Here is a 25476-nt window from a genome sequence, read left to right as displayed (position 1 = left end):
TTAGTTTAAGGAGAATTGACATCTTGACAAAATTGATTCTTTCAATTCATGAACATATTGTATCAGGTCTTCCTTGACTTCTTTAATTAAGATTTTGTAGTTTTCAGCACAAACATCTTTCTGGTATTTTTTAAAAGTTATACATAAGTATTTCATGTTCTTTGATTCCATGATTTATTTCAAATTCCAATAGTTCATTCTTAGGATATGCAAATGTGTTGTATATTGATCTGGTGTTCAACAACCTTGCTAGCCTCATTTATTAATTTTATGAGATTATTTTGCAGATTTTGGGGGATTTTCTAAATGGAGAAAATCACACTGTATATAAAGAAACAGTTTTATTTCTTCCTTTCCAAGGTTTATGTTTTTTCTTTCTTTTTTCTTTTTGCCTCATTGCGCTAAGACCTCTGGTATGATTTTGAACAAGAGTCACGAGTAGCCTTGTTCTTAGGTTGGAGGGATTCGTTCAGTCGCCTTTAGGTACAATGTTGATTCTAGTTTTCTTTGTATGTGTCTTTCATCAAGTTGAGGAAGCCCCCTTATATTCTTACTTTGCTGAGAAATATATTTAGAAAATCAAGACTAATACTGAATTTTGTCAAAGGCTTTTATTCTTTGCATCTACTGAATTATCATGTTTTTTCTTCTTTATTCTTTTGATACGGTGAGTCTTACTGATTGGTTTTCAGATGTTGAGCTAGCCTTGCATTCCCAGAATAACCTTACCTGGGCACAATGCATTATCCACTTTATATACTGTTAGGATTGATGTGTTAATTTTTTTAATGATATTTACATCTATATTCATAAGGGGTGATGGTCTGTAATTTTCAGATTTTCTGTATTTTTGCCATTTTTCAATAATTTTCATCTTTCAAGAAATGTATTCATTTTGACTAATTTGTTATATTTGTTGTGTTGTTGATAATATTTCCTTTCTGAAATTTTAATGTCTTAGGACCTATGGTGATATCCTCTCTTTTATTTTTGATGTTGGCCATGTGCGTCTTCTTTTTTCCCTGATTAGTCTGACTCTAAGCTTATCGAATGTATTAATCTTTCCAAAGAACTAGCTTTTGATTTCATTGAATTTCCATTTGTCAGTGTTTTAGTCCATTGATTTACATTGGCATACTTCTTTTTTCCTTCTTTCTACTGCTTTCTGTTTAATTTGATTTTCTCTTTCTAGGTCTTTCTGGTGGAGGCTGATCAACAATGCAACATTGTTTGGTTAGCTAATAGCACAGCAGTCATGTTTAAGGGGTAATTAGCATTTCAGATCATAGGACAAGCCCTGCTGACCTGGAGGGGTTTTTCCCTGCACTGGCTGCTTTTCAGCTGGCAGCTACTTTATGTGACTATGTTGTGAAGAAGGCAATAATGAAAGAATGCCTGGGATTTAGAGAACCTTGTATGCAGTGTTAAGTACTTGTACTTTTGCTAAAGGATGCTGATAGATTTGAGTTGTAGAAACGTTGTTCTGGCTTCAGTGAGACTAGATGAGAATGGGTCTGAGCAGAGATAAGCTTCCCAGGTGGCTCCTGCAGTGATGCAGGCATGTGATAACACATCGTAACTGAAGTAGAGGCAGTGGGGCTGGAGGAAAGATGCAGACTAAAAAGACTGGAGGAATAGACTTGGTGATATGGAGGGGCTGGAGAAAAGAGAAGGATGACACCCTGGTGGCTGGCTCAAGGAGCAGTCAGGAGTGGTCAGGAAAATGATGGATTGAGAATATAGGAAGCACTACATTCAGTGAATATATATATAAATATAGCAGTGATTTAGGGCATCTTAGTTTTAAATGCTGGTGAAATTTCCAGTTTGAGAGGTTCAAGGACTATTAGAGGAACCAATTCTGCTATCAGGAAAGGGGTCTGTATGGAGATATGGGCTATAGATTTTATGGATTCTGTATCAAAAAAATTATAAAAATTCTTAGGAAATTGGACATTATTGGTCACAGAAGAGTTTTCCAGCAATATAATGTTCTCTCATACTGGATTCTATTCATGGTCCTGGGATATACATTAGAAAATGTCACATATTTCCAAAGGAAAAATTAATTTCAAAAATTAATTTCATGATGATCTCTGCTTTGAAAGCTGAATTGGTCAGCTGGAAGGAAAGTCTATTAGAAATAGCAGGGATACATTCTTGCTATAGAATGTTTTTTATGGATGATTTTTTTTTAATTTCCAAAGTAACACTTGCACATAGTTTTGTTGTTGTGTTAAAGGCAAGTAGTACATCTTTCAGTCTCATGCCTCAGTCGCTCTGCCCAGTGACCCCCACACCCCTATTTCCCAGAGGCAGCTGATTTCTACACTTTGGACTAATTCAGGAGTTACATTTCATATATAAAAACAACATGCTTATACTGCTATATCTTATTTTATATATTTGTTATCTTCCATTTAGGGTGGAGAATTTAGTTTTCTTAACTCCCTGTGGGAGGCACAGGGCCTTCTCTTTACCTGAAAATCTCAAAATAGTAACACAATTGTAGGTAAGTCAGTATTTAGTGTGTAAACTAATATGACCGTGTAAATAGTGTTCTCTGCTGAGTCACATAGTGTACTACAATTATGTTTCTATTCCTGTAGAACCTTCTGTTTTACCAAAAGTTAACGATTTTCTCATCTTATGTGATCAGTAGCTTTCTATGCACTGATCACGAGTTTTTGCCCTGAACTCCTACAGATCCACAACCTTCTCTCACTACTATTTTCTATTTGATAATCAGCTCATTTACCTACTCAGCTCTTATTCCAAACCTCCCTTCTGAAGACCTCTAGTTTCTTATTTCCATCTATATTGGAGACTGCGTCTGGGTCCACAGGTGCAGTTGCCTCATGATAACTTTACTTGTGAGTTGAGATTGCTCAGTGAGGGTGTAGTAAGTAAGAGGGAAGGGAAGAGGGCAAAAAAAAGGGCAGAAATTCCTATTTAATCGTCCCAGACACAAAGGGGGAGAGAGGGCAACTTCTTTCTGTAGTCCAGTTACTGTGTTATTTAAGCTCAATGCCCATAGCTGCAAATGCTTTTCGATCACCTTCAGTTTCTCCTTCAACCTTCTTCCTGGTCTTACTTTCTTTTCTGCCTTCATCTACCTACAGCTACTTTTTTTTTTTTCCTACAGACTTCATACAGAGTATAATCTATGATCACCTACTTCTCCCGTTATGCCCCTTGCAATTTGTTTCTTCTTTCTTTAATTCATTATGTTTACCCAGCTTACTTCCAGAGAATCCTTGACATGAAACAGATCTTTTACTTGCTGCCGCCATCTGCTCAGTCTGCCGCCCACTGAGCCCCTGGTGCTTAATCACCGAGCACCGCCATCAGTCCGTGCACCTTTCCCTGCCCTGCCTCGGAAAGTGCTCGCCCTCTCTGGGATGTGCCAAGATCTGTAGACTCCACATTCCTTACAGACCTACCTGTGCGGTCTGCTCCCAGCTGGCTGAGCCACTCTTGGGTATAGACAGGTCTGTTAACCTTCAGAAAGTTCCGTCATTTGGGAAAGGAAAAGAGTGAAAGAACTGTCACCTAAAGGATGGTCCCACCGCCTGTCACTCCTGGGTGGGAGGGCAGTATCACTGCAGAGCCTGCCCCACCACTAGTCAGCTACATGGATTCTGCACGATTGTTACATCGAGTCCCCCTTGGGCCTCATTTTCAGTAAATGCCTCCCTTCCACGAAGTTTAGATGCTCCTGAAAGCAGTGGCAGAACATTTTGTATTCACTCCAGTCACGGGCATAAAAAGAATCAAGTCACTAACTGCTTTTCCGTCTTCAGGTGGACCTGGGTCCCAGCTAACCTCATCAAAGGTTATCAGCCTCAGCAGAAGCTGCAAGAGGAAATTAACCCGCACCCTTATGCTCTCAAGGGAGTGGTCTATGCTGAAAGTTTCCTCTAATCTGCAGAGAAACGGTGCCAGAGAAAACAGAAGAAGTCTCTCTATGTAAAAAAATAAATAAAAATGCTGTTACTTACCCTTTAAGTGAAGCAGAGCAAGGACTTGACACGTTTGCCTTAAATCACCTCTGCTGCAGTGGGACCCAGGTCTCTAGAACAACCACAGGATTAAAGCAATAAAATTCAAAGTCTCCCTCTCTAATTAGCAGAAGGCGCACCAAGAAGCTGGTTTCATAGTCGTGGTCAAAGCTAGAGGTTTAATCAGATTCTCTAAATGTGAGTTGAATCTCAAACAAATTACTTTCCATATTCTAAAATTCCAAATTCTTTCATAACTTTTTTTTTTTAACTCAGAAAAAAAAAATGTCACACGGCCACTGTAAACATTGTATTTCTAGGCTCTTTCTTAACAGAACATTTAAAACTTGACTCATTAATCAGTCATGGCAACCGGCCCTCCCAGCAACCTTCTCGTCTTCCCTCATTTTTGGGAGTTGATTTTCCTCCCCTATTTCTGGGATTGATTTGCTTTGTTATACTTTAGTTAGGTGTGTCTGGCCTCTAAATAGTCTCCCTTCTTATATCTGATTCTTCTCTTCTCCCTAGACTCTGTCTCATGGAGTTTCTTAGATCTCCTTCCCAAAGGAATACAGGCACCTAGATCCTAACCAGGATGCTAATTAGCCCTCTCACTCTAGGTACTACCTGGAGTTATGGGTACCATTCAAGCCAGGTACCCTGAGATGCTCACTGAGTTTTAGCATGGCATGACTCACCTTTCATTGCAACAACCCAAATGGTTTTCCTCTTGACCCTTTTAATGGAGAAATATTTGATCCTTTGCTAGACCAAAAAATGGCTTACTTACCATTGTATTCATAATTTCATTAGATAAATATTTGTTGAATAAATGAATGCATGCATAGTTTCCACTAGGACTAGAAGACATTCTCCCTAGTTCTCCTTTTTTGATGTTGCAGGGAAGAAACACTCTTCTGCAATGTGGTATGGTGGAAAGAATGAGAACACAGTGTGTGTGTGTGTGTGTGTGTGTGTGTATGTGTGTGTGTGTGGAATCAGACAAACCAGATCCTAACGCAGTTCTAAAAATAGAATATCCAGTCAGTGTCAACCATTGGTAGTTTATTCATTTATTCATGCATATGTCAATTCATTTATTAGTATCAGGCTTACTCATCTATTAGTTCATTTATAATTTTTCTATTCCTTAAAAAAAAACTAGTTATTAAGTCTCACTGTGCACTAGTTCTGGGGAAACAGTGATGAGCCCAGCAGAAAAAGCCACTGTCCTCATGAGGCTGACACTTAATGGGGAGGTGAGGGCAGTAGGCTGTCAGATGACTGTGCAACACACATATGAAATCCATGCTATCCAATACAGTGATGGGGATGGAATTGTGAACAAGACAGGCACAGTGCCTGCTCCTGTAGAGCTTATACTCCAAAGACTAAAAGGACAGAAGTCAATTGACAAAACATAAAACAACCGGCAGATGGAGTTAGTGCTGAGAAGACACGGAGAATGGGTTGGAATAAAGGGCAAGGGCGGCAGAGGGGTGCTTAGTTAAGGAAGAGTGGGGAGGAGAAGTCTCTTCAGAGGGGGCATCTCTTCCTCCTGAGACTCCGGTTCACGTCCCACCATGTAACATGGCCCATGGGAAGTATGCAGTTGGTTGCGGTGCCCTCTTAGAGCCATTCTGCAAGCCCAGATGTGACGTGATTGCTCTGAGCCTCACTTGTGTCTCTAAGGTGACAGCTGTGGGACATCAGGGAGGTTGTGTTCCTTCTCCAAGTTTCAGATCTGAATTTTTAAAATAATTTTAAAAATTCTTAAATGGTGAGTTATATCATTTCCTGTGACTCTCTTCTTATAGAGCTTTTTGGAAGTCCAATGTGATAACATGGAATCATTCCATGAGAATACACTGAATTGTATGTTATAAGCTACTGTCATTATTCTCTTCATTGTGACATGAGTGACGACAGCCAATTGTGGACAATTTGTGTCTGAGCCCTCTGCTCAGAGAAAGGGACATGCAAGCAGCAGGGAGAAACACAAATGGAAAATAGGACACAGATGAAATAAATCTTTCATGAAAATGCAGAAGGGTCTTTGGGATAGAGTCCTCGGCTGCCTGGCTGGCTAATAACTTCCTAGACAGAATTCCTCCACTCCTGAGAACAAACAGGGCATTGTAACAGAAATGAGAATCATTTCCTTCCGAAGGAGTACTGTCTTACTCAGGCAAGGAGGGCAGGCAGTGGAGAGGAGAGATACAAAGGACAAGTTGAAAATTGGAGGACAGAGTTTAAAGGACAGCTGATGGGTATTTTTAAAAACAAAAGTAGGACATGACTTAAAACATTAAAAGAGAAAGCACCTTCTAAATTTACCCATACAGTATGATCCCAACTATATATAAGAAAGCAATTCATAGGGAAAAAAGTCCATGAGAAAATTCACCATATGTTGTTAAGAGCAGGTGCTGAGATTATGGTTAATTGCAGTGACTAAAATTTACTGGGAATTTATTCCAGACACCATTCACATGTTATCTGCAAACGGCCCAGCTGAGTACAGTTCATACTGCATTCTGTAGGTGAGGAAACTAACATTTGGAAAGATTTGTTGTTGGTGGTGCTCTGTCTTGTCTTTAATCTTCCATGTTATGAGCAGATATGATGATTTAATTTTTTAAAGTTTGAGTAATAGATGTGTGATGAATCATAATTATTTCAACTTGCCTTAAGGTTGAAAATTGAGCACATCACGAGGACACATTTTTCCTGGTTGCCGCGCCTGGTCTCTGACCTCCTTCCACGACAATGTGGTGACTTTTGATTTCCCCTTTGCCTTTCTCCACATTCTTTTTTGACTCTGGCTGTTCTTGAAGCCACGTCCTTTCCGCTCTTCCCCTGCCGTACCTTCCCCCTCTCCATTCTGTGACTTATAACTCATAAGCTGCATAAGCCATCGCGTGAGCAACCCTACAAATTATGTGCAGACTCTGTCTAGGAAAGGCTCAGTGAGGCAGAAAAATAGAGAGACTGTCACCCTGTTCCAGTGGCCACCTTGATCCCAGTGTGGAGCTTTAAGTCAGGTCCTTTACAACCTTTGTAAAGTCCCCCGATTTTCTGCTGATCTAGCTCAGAGAATATCACTACCTCTGTCCCTTGGTCCCTTTCTCCTCCCAGCCCAGTCTCACCTCCTCCTCCTCTTCTCCATATACTGCATGCTCACCAGAATTTCTGACGCAGGAAAGGGTGAGTCAATCAATGTCACTTTAAAGTAGTAAAATAATAGTCAGTATTTTTAAAGGAGTGACAAACACTGTTCTGAGTTTTTTACACATACTGTTTATTTCTTTTGATGATCCTAAGAGGTAGGTACCATTATCATCCCCGTTTACAAAGGAAGAAACTTAGCACCGAGAATTTAATTGACTCACCCAAGGTCAATTAGGTGGTACTTTTATATACATTCAAGTCTATATTGGGGGAGGGTGTAGTTCAGTGGTAGAGCACATGCTTAGCATGCATGAGGTCCAGGGTTCAATCCCCAGTACCGCCATTAAAAAAATTATCAAAAAATAAAGAAGATGCAAGTAAATGGAATTTAGCTCCTATATAAACATTTTCTTTGCTGATAAGCAGTGACAGGAAGTTATCTAGGAAGGAAGAAACACACCCTCTCAAGCCCCACCAGGTATCAAGGCCAGGCTTGGGAGCCAGAGTGACAGCAGTACACCCTGAACATGACAGGTCTGTGGGCTACTTGTGAGAATTTTATTGCAAAAACATGAACAGTACTAATATTCCTATAATTTCAATCACTGAGTTATACTTTGATTATTGATCTTTAATCATAATGAGGTCAGAAAAAAATAGTCTGTATGCTACTGATTCTTTGGCTGATAGTCTATTTATGCTCAAGTATTTTAATAAAGACGGTATGTTCTTCACTTAGGATCATGTTCTATATATGTTGTGTAAAACAAATCTGTGTATATACATGAATTCAAGTAAGTAATCCCTGCTTGGGAGTTGATGTGCTCCCCAAATGATGCATTCATGCCTTTCATCAACTTGGAAATTCACAGTCATGAATGCTGTCTTAAGCCCATCTCTCTAATCCCTCCCACGCTGCTCTCGGACTCCTGTTAGACGTATGTTGGGTTTGCTCCTTTTAGTTTCCATATCTCCCTTTTCCCCATGTTATTTTTGTGTGTTGCATTATGGGCAAATATATTCAATTCTGTGTTCTAGTTTTCTAATTACTGCTTCAGTTGTGTGCATTTGAGCTGCCTCATCTCCCATCGTGACTCTAATTGCAATGACTCTCATTTCTGCGAGCGCTACTTGGTTCTACAAAAATATCTGGCTTTTCTTGATATGATATCAATTCTGTCTCACTTGTTTAGTCATTCACAGTTTAAAACTTTAAAATACATATATTTTAAATCTATATCAATAATATTATCTTAAGGTCTGGTGAGCCTTGTTTGTTTGCTTTGTATTTCTTCTATATTCTGCTATATCCTCCAGTGTTTTATAATTTTAATTCTGAGCTTATTCATTCTGATTTTGTCTCTGAATCGTGAATGACCTGGATTGACAGTACCCCTTCCAGGAAAGATTTGAGGACACATTTGCTTTATGTTTCTGGAGGCATTGCAGGTTTGTGACTGTTTGTGTGATAACATTTAATGCTTGTGAATCCTGGACTATGGAGACAATTGGGAACTTAACCCCATCGTAGCAGGACTGTGTTGGTACATGGTAGATGCTCTGAGGATATATACTGCACGTGAAAAGAAATAAGGGGAAAAAAGAATGAAGCCAACGCATTATTTTCATGCTTTCTTTGAAAAATTGTCAAAATTAAGCAAGAATTTCTTTTGATTAAGAAAAACTGAATGTAATCCTTGTTCTTCCAAAAGGCATGTCTCTATAGGATTTTAAATGCTGCAGTTTGGTAATTCCTAAATCATTAGTGACTAAATCAGAACTTATCTATTCCTCTGACTAATCATAAAACATTTGAGCTAAGTAGGAGCTCAGATCGTGCAGACCACCCCCTCACACTGTATAATTAAGGGTCACACTGCTTCTCCGAGGCTAAGCACTTGCCAGTTGCTCTAAGGAAAGGATTTGAATTGTTCATATTGTACATCCAACTGGAAACAGAAAAATATGAGCAGGAAAGAAAAAGTTTGAAGCTCAATTTGGCTTTACCCAGTGAAATTTTTTTTTTTAATCTCAGATCACTAATAAAATCATCCTGACAGCACATTTTGCTGTGTTTTCTCCCCAGGGGCCTCACTGTGGATGGCCTCTTCGCTATTAAAACATGGGGCTCATTCCAAAGTAGCACATAATGTGATCGAACAGCCCACCAGCCTCAGGCTTAGGGATTTCAAAGGATTTAGCCCCAAACAGGGCATGTCAATGACTCTGGAAATGTTATTTGATTTTCTTAGTATTTGCTGATTCCAGAGGTATAGGCTAACTTTATTACTCTTGTCTCATCTTAGGAGCACAAAACCCAATCCCAGGGCACAAGCAACTTCTCTTTTCACCTACCTGTCATCCAAGAGCACTTATTATCAGACAAGTCCTGGAAGCATTGGGTAATGACAGCCCTGGAAGTTTGCTAATGAGTCTGTCCCCAGTCTGACTCTCTCGGTTTCCACCTGCTCTTGATTCTTGGAGACCTCATTTCCCGAAACAAGTCACTCTTTGGGGTCAAATGGCTTAGTCACAAATGTTAGACTTCCCTTAGTATCCACTGGGCATTTCCTTGCCTGAGTGATTGTTTTTACAGCTGTACCCAGGGTGGGCTCCCACTCAGCCCTCAGCAGCTGATACGAGGAGGACCTTCTGTCCTGTGGTCTCCTGGATTTAAAGAGCATGCTCAGTTGGGGGAGCAGGCATGAGGAAGCCAGTTGAGGGGTACATAGGAACTTTTATTTAATGGCGGAGAGGATGGCTGAGCCAAAAAAAATGGTGCTGGTGACAGGGCCAGAGCCACGGCAGCCAAGAACACTCTGCAGGCTTCAAGCCTGTTCTGCTAACACAGGAAAATATTTTGAAAATTGCTCCCAGGAATTAAGGTAGAACAGAACTGACCTTGGGTTATCAGGGACCTGGGATCATGCCCCTTAATTTGCACTGGTTTTGTGACCTGCAAGAGACAACTTGACTTTTCTGAGCTTTAATTCCCTCACCTGGGAAATGAGGCAACTTAAACCTGATGATCTAAAAAATAAACTCAAACACTGAAGTTCTGTGACTCTGGCTTCATCATTTGACCATGGGGGATACTGAGTCTTGAGAACTAAAATGTCTTGCTTACAGTGACACAGTCTCATTCCACACATTGTCACGTTCTGCTGTCGAGGAGGAGTTGGGGTGCTATGGTCTTCTCAGGTCTCTGAGTCCTCATTTTCACATATTTGTCTGTTTCCCCCATTGTTTACATTTGTTGAATTGTCTACGAAATGTTCATGCTTTGAACAAGCCCTTTTTCTCCTGAAGGAAAATGGAACAGAATGACTCTTCCTTTACTCCATTATTAAACTGTGTCAGGACCATAGGCTGGTCACTACATGCCAATTCCCTGCTAGCTCCATTTGAGACTCCAGTGACATCTCTCTTGGACTGAAGGAGGGGTGGTCTCTCCTTCCTTTCCCTTCCAGAATCATCGTAAGCCTGAGTTCACAGTATATTCCCACCTGTGCAGTTGGCGTCAATAAAGTATCTTCTCTCTTGGTGTCTGGATTAGGGACTGACAGCGTTAAAATACACCAGCCACTTGATACAAAACCTGTCAGAGTTCTGGTGCATTCAGAGGAAGACACTGGGCTAGGATCTGGGATCCAGCCCCATTTGCTAATGACTGTGTGCAGGTCGTTTCATATCTGTGACTTTACACATCATCCCTGCAAAATTCAACATGTGAAATAAACAGTCTCGAAGATTCTTTCGTGGGCTAAAGAAAGTTTCTTCATCTTGGCACTATTGATAATTCTTTGGCTGGATACTTCTCTGTTTCAGGACTGCTCTATGCATCGTAAGGTGCTTAGCAGTATCCCTGGCCTCCGCCCACTTCATGCCAGCAGCACTGCACATTTTTATAACCAAAAATGTCTCTAGACTCTGCCAAATGCCCCTGGAGGACAAAATCTGCCCCATTGTAAATCACCGATCTAAAGAAACACAGAACTCTAACTTGTGCATCTCTCCAGCTGCACTGTCATTTTTGGATATAAATTAAAAGAAAAATAGTCCCTATGTTTTTCTTTCACTAGTTTTGCCAGATTTGTACATGGAGGATTGGAGAGCACTTTCATAAATTTATTGCCTAGGATGTGGAAAATATTATGCCATTACCTGCTTTAGATAACACCCGGATTAATTTTATATCAATTAGTTCAAAGCAATCTTGTCAGAGATTAAGCTCAAGGGTCATAACGTGGAAGAGATAAATGAGAAACTGCACAAGACGGAAGAAATGCTACTCAGGAGTGAGTTTCCTCATGCCTAGATGCTTTCCCCACTGAGGCTTTGCTCCCACCCCCTGGTTTGCCTCCTCCCAAATGCCAGCTGCCAAGATGCTGAGCACTGTTGAAGGTGCGTTTCACATACCATTTGTTTCATGAAGCCTCCAGTGAGTCCCGTGTGCAGAAGTAATTGTATTTATTCCTGTGTTGCAGGTAAATCTGCTTGCTTTTTCTCATAGTCAGCTTTTGTTATGATCCCATCTGAGGGCCAGGCTTTCTCTGGCCAACACTCCTGTTCATTGCTGAGTCCTGTCCTTACCTGGAATGGTCCGGCCTCCTCTTTCCCACGTAGGTCCCGAGTCCAGGACCTGGCGTCCTGTCCCCTGCGTCATGTCACTGCCTTCCCACATGATCTCCTCTCTCCCTTCATGTTGTGCTCTGTCCCCTACTTTCACCAGAGCGGTCTTTCTGGCACCAACCTGAATCCTCCCGGACCCTCAGCGGAGCACACGAGCCCCGTCCAGGCCATTTCTCCTGGCTTCTCTCACCAACCTGGGCTCCAGCATTTGCACACACAGCAGCCTTTCTCTGACAGCTCTCCTTACCCTGTTTATTTGGAGAACACCTACTTGTTTGTCACAAGTCAGCCAGCGTCACCTCCTCTGTGAAGCCTCCTGGGTTACTCCACCTCCCCAAACCCAGACAAACCCTCCCCTGTGCCTCTCAGAGCAGTTCCACCCAAGCTTCCTCCTGCCAGTGAGTCCCTCCTCCCACTGCGGTGCCCTCAGTCTGGAGTGCTGGCCCTCCTTCCAGCCTTCGTTGGTCAGTTCTCCAGCAAACTCTAAATCTCCACTATGGGTTTACTCCTCAGGAAAATCAGTCCTGACATGTTGGACAGGTGGACAGTCAGTTCCTCTATGATGCACTGTATGGGTTTTAGTAACTAAATGTCTGACTCCTCCACTAGAATTTAGCCTCTAGGATGGCAAGGACAGGGTTGATTTTGATCATTATAGCAATTTTTATAGTAGTTTACTGATACATGCTAAGTGCTCAATAAATAGTTGAATGAACACATCTATTGAGAGATTTGTTGGGTTTGTTCTTCCGGGTGAGCTGTGAGCTTTGTGGGGCAGGGCTGTGCCCACTTTTCTGGTAGCCTCGGCATCTAGAACAGTGCCTGGCATCAGTACCTGCTTACTGATCCATCAACATCATAATTTTAATTGTCATCAGCATTTATTAAATGCTAGAAAATCTGTTAAGCACTTTACAGAAATTATCTAGTCTTCTTAACTACCCTTATGAGGCTTATATTACACCCACTTCTCAGGTCAGGCAACTGAGGCTTAGAAGGTTCAAATAACACACCTCATTCACATCCCAAAGCCCCTACCCTTAACTATTGCTTCACCAAGTCTCTCAACTAATATCATAAATAAAGAAAATGCCCAGAACCTCTGACACAAGTTGCTGGAAACAGGAGTTCATTGGTTAAAGAAAAGTAATAAAATGGGAAATAATTTTAAAATATGCACACATAGCTTAAACATTTTATTTCACATTATACAAATATGTAAATATAAACTTTAATGTAAATATGCATATATTTACCAACTGTGGTGGAGACCAAGGCTTCTTTGAGGTTCTCTGCTAGGATTCTGCCTTGTCTTTCTAACATAAATGACATGCATGAAGTATCTTTAACTCTGTACAGTCTTTCTTTAGAGTAAAGAGAGAATTTAAGTAAGACACTTGAGCTACAGTCTCAATGCACACATCTTCTAGACTTTCAAGGTCCCACCTCCATTTATTTTTTTAGTTTTAATAACCACATGTAATATTCCAGCATTTTTAAAGCAATCTGTGTGCATTATTTTTTTTTGAAGTCTTTGCAAGGTGCAAAATTTTTCATTGTAGTTCTCTTAGAAACAACATTACCTCTGCCGTAATATGTCTTTGGTTTGAGAAACAGTTTTCAGAAAAATGTGGGGATTCTTAGCATATGGCAGACCAGTTGGGAGCAGAAAAATGTCTGAGAGGGAAGCCTTTTGTGGGCGAGTGCTCATTTTGCTGACAGCCTCAGTCAAGAGAGTTTCACAGGGAGTGTGACGGCATTGGTTGACCAGACAGCCAACTAAGTAGAGTAAATTTAGGAAAGTTTTTGCTGTGGATATTTCCAAGATACAATTAAATGGAATTGAGAAGTATTATCCATTTTGGGTAGTGACAGCCTCTGGGCACTTCAGCTCAAAGGTACTGTGAGAAAGGGTTGAGCAGAAAACAGAATAGAAAAATGACTTAATGTGACTCCTCCCCTCCCCTTCTGGATCTTTCAGTCTTTATTGTTCATTGTGGAGACTTACCATCTTCTTTCTCTGTCTCCCTCATCTCATCAGCCAGCACCTTGACCTTGGACTTCCCAGCCTCCAGAACTATAAGAAAATACATTTTTGTTGTTTAAGCCACCTGGATATTCTCTTATGGAAATCCAAGATGACTAATACAGGGACTATTTATTATCTAGTTTAACCTCCTCAACAGTTTCTTGAAATCAGTATCCTCCTGCCTCACAGATGGGAGACTGATGCTCAGAGGGTTAACTAATTTGTTCAAGCTCCTCCAGCAGAGGTAATATTTAAGCCAAGTTTTTCTACCCCAAAGTCTGGTCTCATTAATACCACTGCCCCTCTCAGAAGCTGGAGCCCCAAACAGCTAGCTCCAAACTCAGACTCTATCAAAAATAACACTAGCCACAGAGAGAGCAAGAGAGATGAACCCTCATGGAGGAGTCCAAGGGGTCCAGCCTGACCCCCATGATTGAAGGTCATGGGGGAACAAGACACTAGTTGCCATTTATGAGCAGAAGACCTCTTTCCGGTCAGCTTCTCCACTCATCTGAAGGAAGTTACTGCAGGTGTGATGGATGGGAACGCCCACCAACTTTACAGTCCCGCGGTGCAGTGACGTTGTATGCATCCATGAGTGCAGGGGTGCCTGGGCAGAATTCTCGCTGCAGGGAAACAGCTCTGCAGTAGACTCAGCTTCAGGGCTGCCATCTGCCTCGGGCAAAACATTTCTACAGACCCAGTGTTTCCTCGGAGCAGCAGGAGGCAGACGTGCTCACAGGCAGAGGATGACAGCCTCGTAGATGAGCTGGAAATGTCAGCTTAGGACAGGCACCCACTTAAGCTGGAATAGCCCTGTTGCTTTTCTTTGAAGATTTTTTTTTAAAGTATAGTTAGTTACAGTGTGTCAATTTCTGGTGTACAGCATGTCCCAGTCATACATTTATATACATATATTTGTTTTCATGTTCTTTTTCATTAAAGGTTATTACAAGATATTGAATATAGTTCCCTGTGCTACACAAAAGAAATTTGTTTTTTTAATCTGTTTTTCAAAGATTTTTTAATTTAAATATTTTTTTAAAATTTGAGATAATTGTAGATGTACATGCAGTTGTAGGAGATAATATAGAGAGATCCCTGTGTACCCTTTTTTCTAGTTTCCCTCAAGGATAAACGTCTTGCAAAACTATAGTGCAATATCACAACCGGGATATTGACATCAATTCAATCCCTCATCTTCCGCAGGTCTCCCCAGTGTTATGGCTACTCACATGTTTATGTAGTTCTGTGTAATTTCAGCACCTGTATAGGCTGTGTACCCACCACCACAGTGCAGATGCAGAACAGTGCTGTCACCACAAGAATCCCTCCTTTTTTAACCACTTCCATTCCCTCTACCCCCACAACCCCTAATCTGTTCTCCATTCTTGCCATTTTGTCATTTAAAAAATGTTATGTAAATGGAATCAAATAGTATTCAACCTTTTGAGACTGGCCTTTGTAACTCATCATCATTCTCTGGAGGTTCAGCAAGGTGGTTGCATATATCAATAGCTTATTCCTTTGTGTTCCTGAGTAGTATTCCGTGGTGTGGAAGGACCACGGTTTGTTCAACCCTTCCCTCATTCAAGGGCATCAGACTTGCTTCCAGTTTTGGACTATTAAGAATAAAGATGACAAAATATTCGTGCTTTGGCTTTTGTGACCATATGTCTTTGGTTTTGTACAATAAATGTCTCCAAATACAAGTACTGGGTTGTAGCATGCAAACCTATGATGATGGAACCCCGTCCTTGTTATTAACAGATATATATGTTCAGAGCCTATGTTACTGCCCCAACACATAATCAATAATCAATAAATACATATTAAATAAAGGGATGGACTGACTCTCAGTAATTTTTGGAGATTCATTTTGGGCTTCATATCTTCCAGAAGATCTTCTGCATATCCCAGAAAATACCTTCCTTCTCTCTTTAGCAATCTGGATTCAGTGTGAAATTATCTATTTATGACCCCTGTCTCCTCCACTAGATTGAGATCTCTTCAAGGGACAGGAATATCCTGTTTATCTTTGTCACCATACCTTTTAACACATTTCCTATTCCATAAGATATTATCAATAAATATGATAATGAAATGTTGAATGAAAAAAGAATGAACTAGATTATCTCTTCTCACCCTAAACAAACTGCTCCCTCTGGAGCCATGAGGATCTCTCTTACATCTATATTTTTACAACCTGGGAAAGAAAGAACATGGACACTTAATGGAAGAGCCAAACACTTGAGTGGCAGAAAGCTGCTTCTGCCTTCAAGAGGATATGTAAATCATACCATTGGTGCATTCATCTTTGCATTGCTGTCTATGACTTGCAAATAATGGCAGAAAGGAATAAAAGGAAAAACTGATATTAAAAGCTGTTGCCCATTCTTCAGGGCTATTAAAGGATGAAATAGATGGATGTTATAAAATAGAAGAAGAAACCTGAGCCAAATGGGTATCGCCACATATATTATTTTATTACCCAAAGTGCATGACTCCTGGCTAAGCGGTCTGGAGGATGAAGCTTAGGTGGGGGACTAAATAGGAGTAAACAAATATTCTCAGCCCACTGAGATCCAGATAATAGACCTGCGGAAAGGCAGATCTAAACTTTAGTCCTGGTGGCTGTTAGGGAAATAGGAATAGAAGTAACAGAGGCTTGGCTAGGACCACCCCAAGGAGCCTGCTTAGCGCAAGGAGCCTGGAAGTACTAAGGGAGCCTGCAATGCCTGAGTGATGGCAGAGTCAGAGAGAGAGAGAAACAAGTGAGGGGTTGAAGACTGCAACTGAGAGTTCCTGAATGAGGCCATGATTTCCAAGAGCTTCTAGTGGAAAACAATTCTGCTCAGCAGGAAACAAAAAGCAGCAGCAAGTTGTCTGTCTCTGGGAGGGGAGGAAGGCTCCCACGTCCCGATTTGCATATGTTTTGGATTTCAATTTCCTCTTTGTTTACCCTACTTGTGTGTGGTCTGGAGAACATAAGCTAAGGAGTTAGTTAAGTAAGGTCATCTTAGGTTAGTAATACTTTTGGGTACCTGATGGAAACAAATGAAAACCTTTTGGAGGTACACGTCTGCAACCCAGACCTCCAAGGATTCTTGAAGACAAAGTCTCTCAGAAGATGACATCACAATCTAAAAATGCAAAACACAGGAAGACGTGCACCACCGTGAGGGTGGGTCAGCAGAAACAATACCAGAAGTAGACTCCCTAGAGCTGCAGATTTAGAATCGTTAGGTACATGATATAAATTTAAAACGTTGAAAGAAATAAAAGATGGGAAATGTGAGAAAGGAATAATACACTACTAATAACATTTTAGGCAAGTTTAAAAAGAACAAACCTCAAAAAATTACTAAATATTTTAGACAATTTGAAGAGCAGTAGACTAGACATAGCTTAGGGAAACAGTACAGGAATTTGACAGATGGAAATAAAGACATGAACAAGAGTGTAGATCAGAGAGGGCCGTAAATATGAAGAAGTAGAAGAAAATCAGAAGTAGAATGAGAAGGTCTAGCCTCATCTAAATATTCTAGGAATTTTTTTTAAAAAGTAGAGGACATTGGAGGAAAACATTCAATCTGGTGTTGACATTCACAAGTCATCAGATTTACATAGCCAACGTGATGGAAGAGAAATCCAAACTTAGATTCTTTAAATTCAAACTGCTGTACAAAAAGGATAAAAAATTAAAATCTTATAACCTGAAAAAAACTCAGATTACTAACAAGAATAGCAGTTAGTCTCAGTTTTCTCTATGGGAGCTGGACGACAGTGAAATGTCTCCTTACCCTCTACATTTCTGCCAGAGAAGTAGTCCTCTTGTCCACCCCCCACCCTCATGTACTTTCATGCCTTCTTATCTTGACTAAGCCTGCTTTCTAACCACTGCTCCAAGACCCACGCCTTCTCTCTGCTTTTTAGAAATTCTTCATCTCTTGAGAAATTACTTATTCTTTAAGGTCTCATTCAGTGCTCTCATGCCAGTGAATTCATCCCTAGTCTAACATGATACAAGACAGGGGTCCACAAACTTTGTCAGTCCTATGTCTCATCTATCCAAAAAATTCTATAAATTCCCTCAATAGATGCATTTTTTTTTACCTCAAATCATATGTGACAACTATTGTATACATATATATACACACACACACTCAGGTTGAACAGTATGAAATTGCCAGTACTCAACCTTTTTGACCAATGAAAAGTATATGACCATTTCATATAGTTCAACCCAATATGTGATCATAATGTCCCAAAATATAAATAGAAAAAGAATGATATAGGTAAGAAATAAATGATGTTTTAAAAATAATATCCTTTCACTTTATTTTCCTGGTACAGGGAGACTTTTTCTGCACTGAAGCATATTATTATTAATAATGTTCTGCACTCTTAGGTGTTAAATGTCTTTCTAATTGTAATGGCTTTATACTCTTGTTAGCTAATATCTCAAGGCTCACTATACACTTGAAGCAAGATTTGTCATTAAGAATAGTGGCTCTTCAATCCGTATTTCAAATCACTGTGCCATTTTCTCACTGTTTCCTTGTGGGACATTGTTATTATTATGTTCAAGTCATGATTTCTTTTCAGGAATTTTTTTTTTTTTACATCATGTATCCATGTAATTGTAAGTCAGTTACTCAAAACTACATATAATCTGTGAATCCTCTTTGCAGGCACACAAACTCAAATACATTGGAATAACCTGTAAGCAAATAAATACACGGCTGCAACTTTTAAGTTCCCCATGTGGAAGAGCTGCCCCCTATCCCTATAATACTGTTACCATCTGACATCTGAGCCAAGTCAAAGGCTCGATGTCAATCTGCATATTAAATATATGCAAACTTTGAGGGGAGGGTATAGCTTAAGTGGTAGAGCACATGATTAGCAGGCATGAGGTCCTGGGTTCAATCCCCAGTACCTTCTCTAAAAATAAATAAATAAATAAACCTAATTACCTCCCCCCAACAACAACAAAAAATTTAAAAAGAGAAAAAAGAAAAATTAAATATATATAAACTTTACTTTTTATTTACAGGAGAAGAAAAATTTCTAACATTTTCTTTTTAAATCCAAATATAGTGCACCCCATTTTGAAAGGTTTATAGTCAGACAGACTTGAGATCAAATCTATATACTCATCAGCTGGGCAACATGATAGCTTATGAAATTTTCAGGGCTTGAGTTTCTTAGTGAACTGGGATAATCTTGTCAGGTAGATCCTTTGGGGAATCTGTTCAGCCCACTGCTTCTTATTCAATAGCTACTTTTCCTCCCACTCATGAAGGAAGTGTTTATACTCCACGAGCTTTCCTCCCTGGCCAAGATGGGCTGAAAAGGGGAGGTCCTGGCCCACACTGGGCTAATTAGATTCTCTTCCTGGAATTTAGAGCTGGAACACTGTGTTGGGAACCCCATAGTTGAATGCTGTACCTACTGAGAGTTGAAGTCATTCATGTCTAGTCTGAGAGGCCATTTCCTTGCCATGTGCACAGAGAAACCAAAAGAGCAGCTTTGCCGAGTGAGATGAATCACAGACGCTCAGAAGGAGGCAGAGTGAGCTTCACAGGTAAACGAGCTCTCTAACCAAGTTGAAGAACAAGTCTATGGCTCTCTTACCTTAGTACTTACTTGCATAGCTTTTCAAGGGGAAATGATATCTTCTCTAAATGGATTTACTCGATAAATGTCAGAAATAAAAGACTGGAAAGCTTTCATGCAAAGAAGCAGAAAGTACAAAAATGATACTTTGGCTCTGCCCAAATCTCGTCCTAAGGTACTTCCCCTGCAAGACTATAATTACGGCAGAGTTTACCCTGAGCTGCAGTGAGTCATTACAAAAGCAATTATTGCCAGCAGCTCTTGTTCTGGGGCCGAAAGTTGAATGGGAAATTTAATAGTATGAGGAATATTTTTTTTTCCTACCAGACTAGTTCTAAGAAATGGTATAAATTGAATGTGTATTTTTTTTTAAGACAAGCTTATCTTAATTGAGTTTTTCATAACTGTGTTCTGCTGGTTATGTATGAAATGGAAAAGGGGGAGTGCACAGGAAAGCAAGCGCTTCAGTGTCTAAATTATTTGTGCCTCTGTACTTGGCTTCATGCCTTTCTTTGCACCATCCTGAGATGCCCTGCAGCACTCAGCCCTGGACAGAGGGGTTGCAGAGGCTCTTTTATGTGATGAGTACCAAGATGTTAGAAAACTCGGAATAATGACCAGAGAGTATTGTGGGAAGGAGCGTTTCCAACTCTGTGTGACTGTCCATACACATGGGAATCTCTGATGTGTGTGTAACACCTGAAAAAGGGACAGAGTCTCATTGAGAATACCATTTATTGATCATGAACTCTGTGCGAGAGTGATGCTAAGGGTGTTGCCTGAGTTACCCCGTTAATCCTTGCAACATTCACAGTAGTGTAGCTAATTTTAAAGATCAGGAAAATTAAGCTGAGAGAAGATAATTAAGTTGTTCAAAGCCAGAACATGAGTAGATCTGGTAGAGTAGGGGTCCAGCCCAGAGCTTGCCCAGCATCTCAACCACCCTGCTCTGCTGCCTTTAGCTGTAAAAGATTTGTTATCCGAGTGAGTGTATATGATACCTCAGTGAGTCCTAATATTTGTGTGGATAATAAACGTTTGACCTGGAAAGCTGTTAATAATGATTTATATAAATTCTGCCTTTTATGGTGTTTTTCTTTTAATTAACAGTGTTTAATGAGTTGCACATTTGGATTAAAGTGTTCTGTGAGTTAAAAGACATCTATTCTGTTAATGTTAAATGACTCCATAGAAAATATAAGAGTATTTTCATCTGGAAGTGACAGAAACCCATTTTTAACCAGTTTAATGAAAAAGGAAATTAACTGGAAAGCTACTTGCTTGGTTCACATAATTGTAGGATGAGCCACAGGAAGTAATAAAGTTCTGAGGGTATCAGAGACCAGAACTGGGAACTCAGTGTTGAACTCCCCTTGTCTCTTTTGCTTTCTCACTTCTATCTTTCCCTAAAAAGAGAAATTGGGCATGGGATGGTCCGGGGATTCATCCTAGAAGCTCCAAGACTCCTGGGAACAAGACAAGAAATTTCCCCCATGGTTATGGGAGAAAAATCCGCAATAAAGACTCAGATTGGTCCTGAAACAATCCCAGAAAGACAGACTCGTATGAGAGGACTACACTTGGGCTTGTATCCATATCTGTGGTGATCAAAGGCACTGATTTCTAATTACCAGAAGAAAGAGCACTTGTACTGTGTACCATCTAGTCTTTGATTCCTTCAGCATATTTACAAATACTTTTTGGCATGCATTAAATTCCCCAAATACTCCCACCTGATAAAATACAGCTACTCTGTGTGTAGAAACAAAACTGCTGCTTCCAAGATCCTGTCCAGATTTTGCCTTCATCCCCAAATATATAGTCTTTAAATATTTTGCCGTTCTTCCTCTAACGAGTTAGAACTTAGAAAAATTTTGAAAATGTTGGATTTTTATGATGGCAAATACAATTTTTGCTTCCTTTAGTATACAGGTAGAATAGTCAAAATAAAACTTCCATGGAGAAGGAGAAGGGGGAAGTGACAGGCAGTGGCCACAACACTTCAGTGGAGAGGGATGGATTCCAATCCTTTGTTGTCTTGTCTACAAGACTAAGCTCCTTCTTCAGCCAACACGGCTGCCGCAAAGCCTGCCTGCTGCGTGGAGTCTCTCACCCAGCATCGTCCCTGGATGTCTCTAAGGGGAGCGGGGCTGTGAGAATTCCCACCCTGGGGCTGCATCTTTACTAAGTGAGGTTTGAGACTGAGGTTTATCTCCGGGAGTAAGGAACTCAGATCTTGTTCTATGACATTGGTTGTTCTTCCAGCCATAGATAGCCCTTGAAATCCCAGTCAGCTATCTGACAGCTTCATTTTCTAAAGGCTGTAGGACTGATGCCAGAAACTGCATCTGCTCATTACCTTTGAAGGAGGACCCTACCCTTTTGATTGCTTATCAATAGACCTGGCATCCCGGCCACCCTCCTTGGCCTCTGATTAATGGCTTCTGTCTTGATTCTTGCCGCAGAGAAAAGTGAAAGACAGGATAGGGTGATAAGGCAATGCCAGCCCTCTTCGCTCCGCACAACTGCATCCAAGTCGCTCCCCCTGTAGCGGATTACTACCTTTGTCAGAGGGAGGAGAAACTCGTCTTCAGCCGCGTTTCTCACTGCCCTGTTTTTGCTCGTTAGACTCTTGTCATGGGGTGCAGGAGACTCTGCTGTCTGACCTTTACTGTTTAGTGTTGCTGAGGCCGTCTAGGAAGGGTTTCTTACGGGCACATGGTCTTCCTTCTGCTCTCAGATGGACCAGTTTGTCTCCTGATTGTGGGATTTTACTGAAGACTGAAAAACAGAGCCTACAATCCAATATGCTGACATTTTTCTACCAGATCACTCAATTTCCAGTTTTGGGGAGGAGGGTACAAGATCGAAGGTCCCAAGATATGGCAAAAAACCTGTAACCAGATGCTGTGTAACCTTGCAACAGAATGTTTGCAGCATCCCTGCTGAGGATGAAGGGAGTGATGAAGGTTCCCCTATTCCATCTGGACAAAGCCAGCTCTACATTTTGGTTCCCAAAGTTTTCACCTCCACTTCTGGTACAAACCTCATAAAAAACAGGGTGTTTTCAGTCTGAAATGTAAAACACTGAGCCTAATCTAAAACAAAACAACAATATCAACACCCAAGACACCCAAAACAAAAACTTACTGTAAGAATGTCAAATAGAGAGCCCCAGGTGTACCAGGGACGGGGCGAGGGACTTGGCGCTGGTGAAACTCTCTGTCTGGTGCTCATCACCAATTTTCTCTCAAGATCATCTTTATTCTTAGGGCTTTATCCAGGATGCAGCGAACGCGATGGCTGGTGGATTTACTCTACCACGTGTAACGTGGGAGGTGCACTGTGGTGCTTATTATAACACGATCACTGCTCTTAACCACAGGTGCACAGAAGAGACAGTAGGGGAAAACTTAGTATTTTGCTTCCCGCCTGGACTCTGAGATGCTTGAGATCAGACACTGGGTCACATTGGTCTTTGTGTCACATAACTTAGCAGAGAGAGAACCTTGTAGTAGGCACCTTAAAAATTAATACATGTTGAAGGCAAGAAGGCAGAGAGGAAGCAAGAAATGAGGTTACCTTCTGGGAACCCTTTAGATCTCCCTTAGACACTCCCGGTACATGGGATAAATGGATAAACTCAAATGATTGGTCAGCAGAATCTGCAATGGGAGGAGGAAAAGAGAGCAAAACGTCCATTTCAAATCATAGCGTGTCAGTAATTCCCCTTAATGCCAGGTGTGCTTGTGGCTGCTTTTCAGCTGCCAGTCACACTGAGGTGTGCCGTGCATAAAATGCTCCCCGAAATCTCCTTGCAATACACTGGTGGTTTGACAGATACTAAGCCTATCCTTTTCAAAGTTGCTGCTTATATCAAAGCAATTTAAAAGCTGAAGAGCAATCTGACAGTCGTTTCACGCCTGCAGTGTGTGGCTCTGCCCCCTTTATTTACAGTCTGTCCACATTTTAGGAAGTGCTGATTGGGCAGATGTTGGAACAGAAAAAGCTCTGACCTGGAGGAACTGAACAGGATCACCGCAGACCTTTGCGAAGGAACCTATGCCCTGTTACAAAGTTAATTAATTGCTGAGGATGAGATAAGATGGCCATTCTTGTCTTGAGAGAGGAAACTGACCTTTCTTTCTCTGGTAACAACTGGAGAGTGATGGAGCGTTCTTTGCATTACATGCTCACATTCATTCCTCCCTTCAGCGATGCTCCTAACATAACTTTTTCTTTTCCAACCAAGGTAAATGTAACCACTTTTGTAACAGGAACCATGAATTGTCCTCCTCATCTCCTCAAGGCCAGTTATAAAATAAGAGGTCAAAAACAAACATTTTCCTAAAACATAAGAAGACAAAGAGTCAGGAGGTAAATTGACTTAAAGACAGCATAGTGCTATAAATGCTACATTAGCTTTCTAAGGTTGTCATCACAAGGTACCACAAGCTGTTTGGCTAAACCACAGAAATGTATTGCCTTGGGGTTCTGGACGCTGAAAGTCTGAAATCAAGGTGTCAAAAGAGTTGGTTCCTTCTGAGGACTGTGAGGGAAGGGTCTCTTCCTGTCCCCTCTCCTAGCTTCCAGCAGTCCCTTTGCTTGTGGGAGCATAACTCCAGCCTTCACACGATGCCCTCCCCTGTGTGCGTGTCTGTCCCCAAATGTCCCCTTCTTACAAGGGCACCAGTCATAGCTGGATTCGGGCTCAACCTAATGAGCTCATTTTAACTTGATGACCTCTGTAAAGACCCTCTCTCCAAACAGTCACATTTTGAGTACTGAACATACGAATTTTAGGGAAACACAACTCAACCCACAAAAAATTCAGAAATAAATTAAAAAAAAATCTTGACCAGACCATTTGACCATACCAGTCGCCTTGGGCAACTCCTTGGCCCTAAGTCCCAGTCTCTAAAAAATGAAGCTAAAGATAGTTATCTAAGGTACGAGGAGAGTTATAACTGGAAAATGGAAGGCAGTAAGCCAGCTGTGGGGTGGTTAACTGGACGCTGTCATTACTTTGCTTTCCACTTTAATTTCTTCCATCCAGTGCCACTATGACTCTGGATTTTGGACTCAGTCTCAGAGAGATCAAGTAATTTGTTCAAGGTTACACAGCCGAGAAGGGAGTAGACCAAGGATTAAAAGGCAGCTCTGTACACTCAAGATTTAGCTGGGTACCATTTTTCCCAGTGCAGGTGGTGGCTGGTGGTAGGGTCAGAGAGGTGGCATCACATAAGACCGTTCTGACTGCTCTGAGGAAGGGGACAGCCCACCTCCCTGCAGGGCTCGAAGAACTCACTGCTTTCCAACTTGTTTCTGGACTCTTTCCAAAAGAGATAGTGGAGATAAAAACACTGTTCGAATTCACAGCAGTCAACCGTTTTCTCTGCAGCTTCAAGACCTTTTACATTCTTCACTTAGCATCTAATCCATTATTAAAAGCAAACAAGTGTGTTGACCATCCTGCATGCACTTTCTCAAGCGGCAAATGAATCTTGGTTATCCATCTCCTTTGCCATTACTGAGGCAGCTGCCAGGGTGCCAGGAAAGAAATTGGGTCTTCTTGTAAAAGTCATGTTTGTTCACTTGCTTCTGACCTCTGCTGCCTCCTCCGAGGAACAGATGCTTCCGCACTCAGCAGCAGCTGTGGGCTGGGAAGGTGATGCCAGCCAGGGGTCTGACCTCCTGTCTCAAGCATGTCCTCATTTGAAGTTCGTCTGTTCCAGGCTCTGCATCAGCCATGGCACAGCCTCCTGTCTTGAAGAGCAATTCACAGAGAGGATTTTTGAAAGCTTTTTGCCAAAACCAAATGGAAGCAGGGATGATACATTAAAGAATTTTGTCCTACCTGAAGTCACTGAGTGAATTATGCTAAGATAGACATTTGAGCTTCAGCCTGTATCTTTGTTGCTGGAATCCAAATGAAAAGTTAAGAGGATGAGGGACCCCAGAACCTCTTCCTCTACCCCCTCCCCTCCTCCTTTTCTGTCTTCACCTTCTCCTTCATTCTCA

The 25476-nt window shown here is 41.1% G+C and overlaps 1 long non-coding RNA gene across 2 annotated transcripts in view; it reads left to right on the top strand.

The window, feature by feature from the left end:
* The window catches only part of LOC123613523 (uncharacterized), a 114186-nt gene that overhangs the window by 59271 nt on the left and 29439 nt on the right, over positions 1-25476 (top strand). The window contains exon 1 of one of the 2 annotated variants that reach the window (XR_006720883.2): positions 19255-19423. The exons of the other annotated variant lie outside the window; for it this stretch is intronic. This is a non-coding gene — a long non-coding RNA (uncharacterized LOC123613523). Of the gene's footprint in view, positions 1-19254; positions 19424-25476 lie in introns of those variants that run through there. 2 annotated transcript variants of the gene reach the window in all.

This window comes from Camelus bactrianus, chromosome 25 (assembly GCF_048773025.1).
Source record: "Camelus bactrianus isolate YW-2024 breed Bactrian camel chromosome 25, ASM4877302v1, whole genome shotgun sequence".
Taxonomy (NCBI): domain Eukaryota; kingdom Metazoa; phylum Chordata; class Mammalia; order Artiodactyla; family Camelidae; genus Camelus; species Camelus bactrianus.
This window is presented reverse-complemented; position numbering and strand designations above follow the sequence as displayed.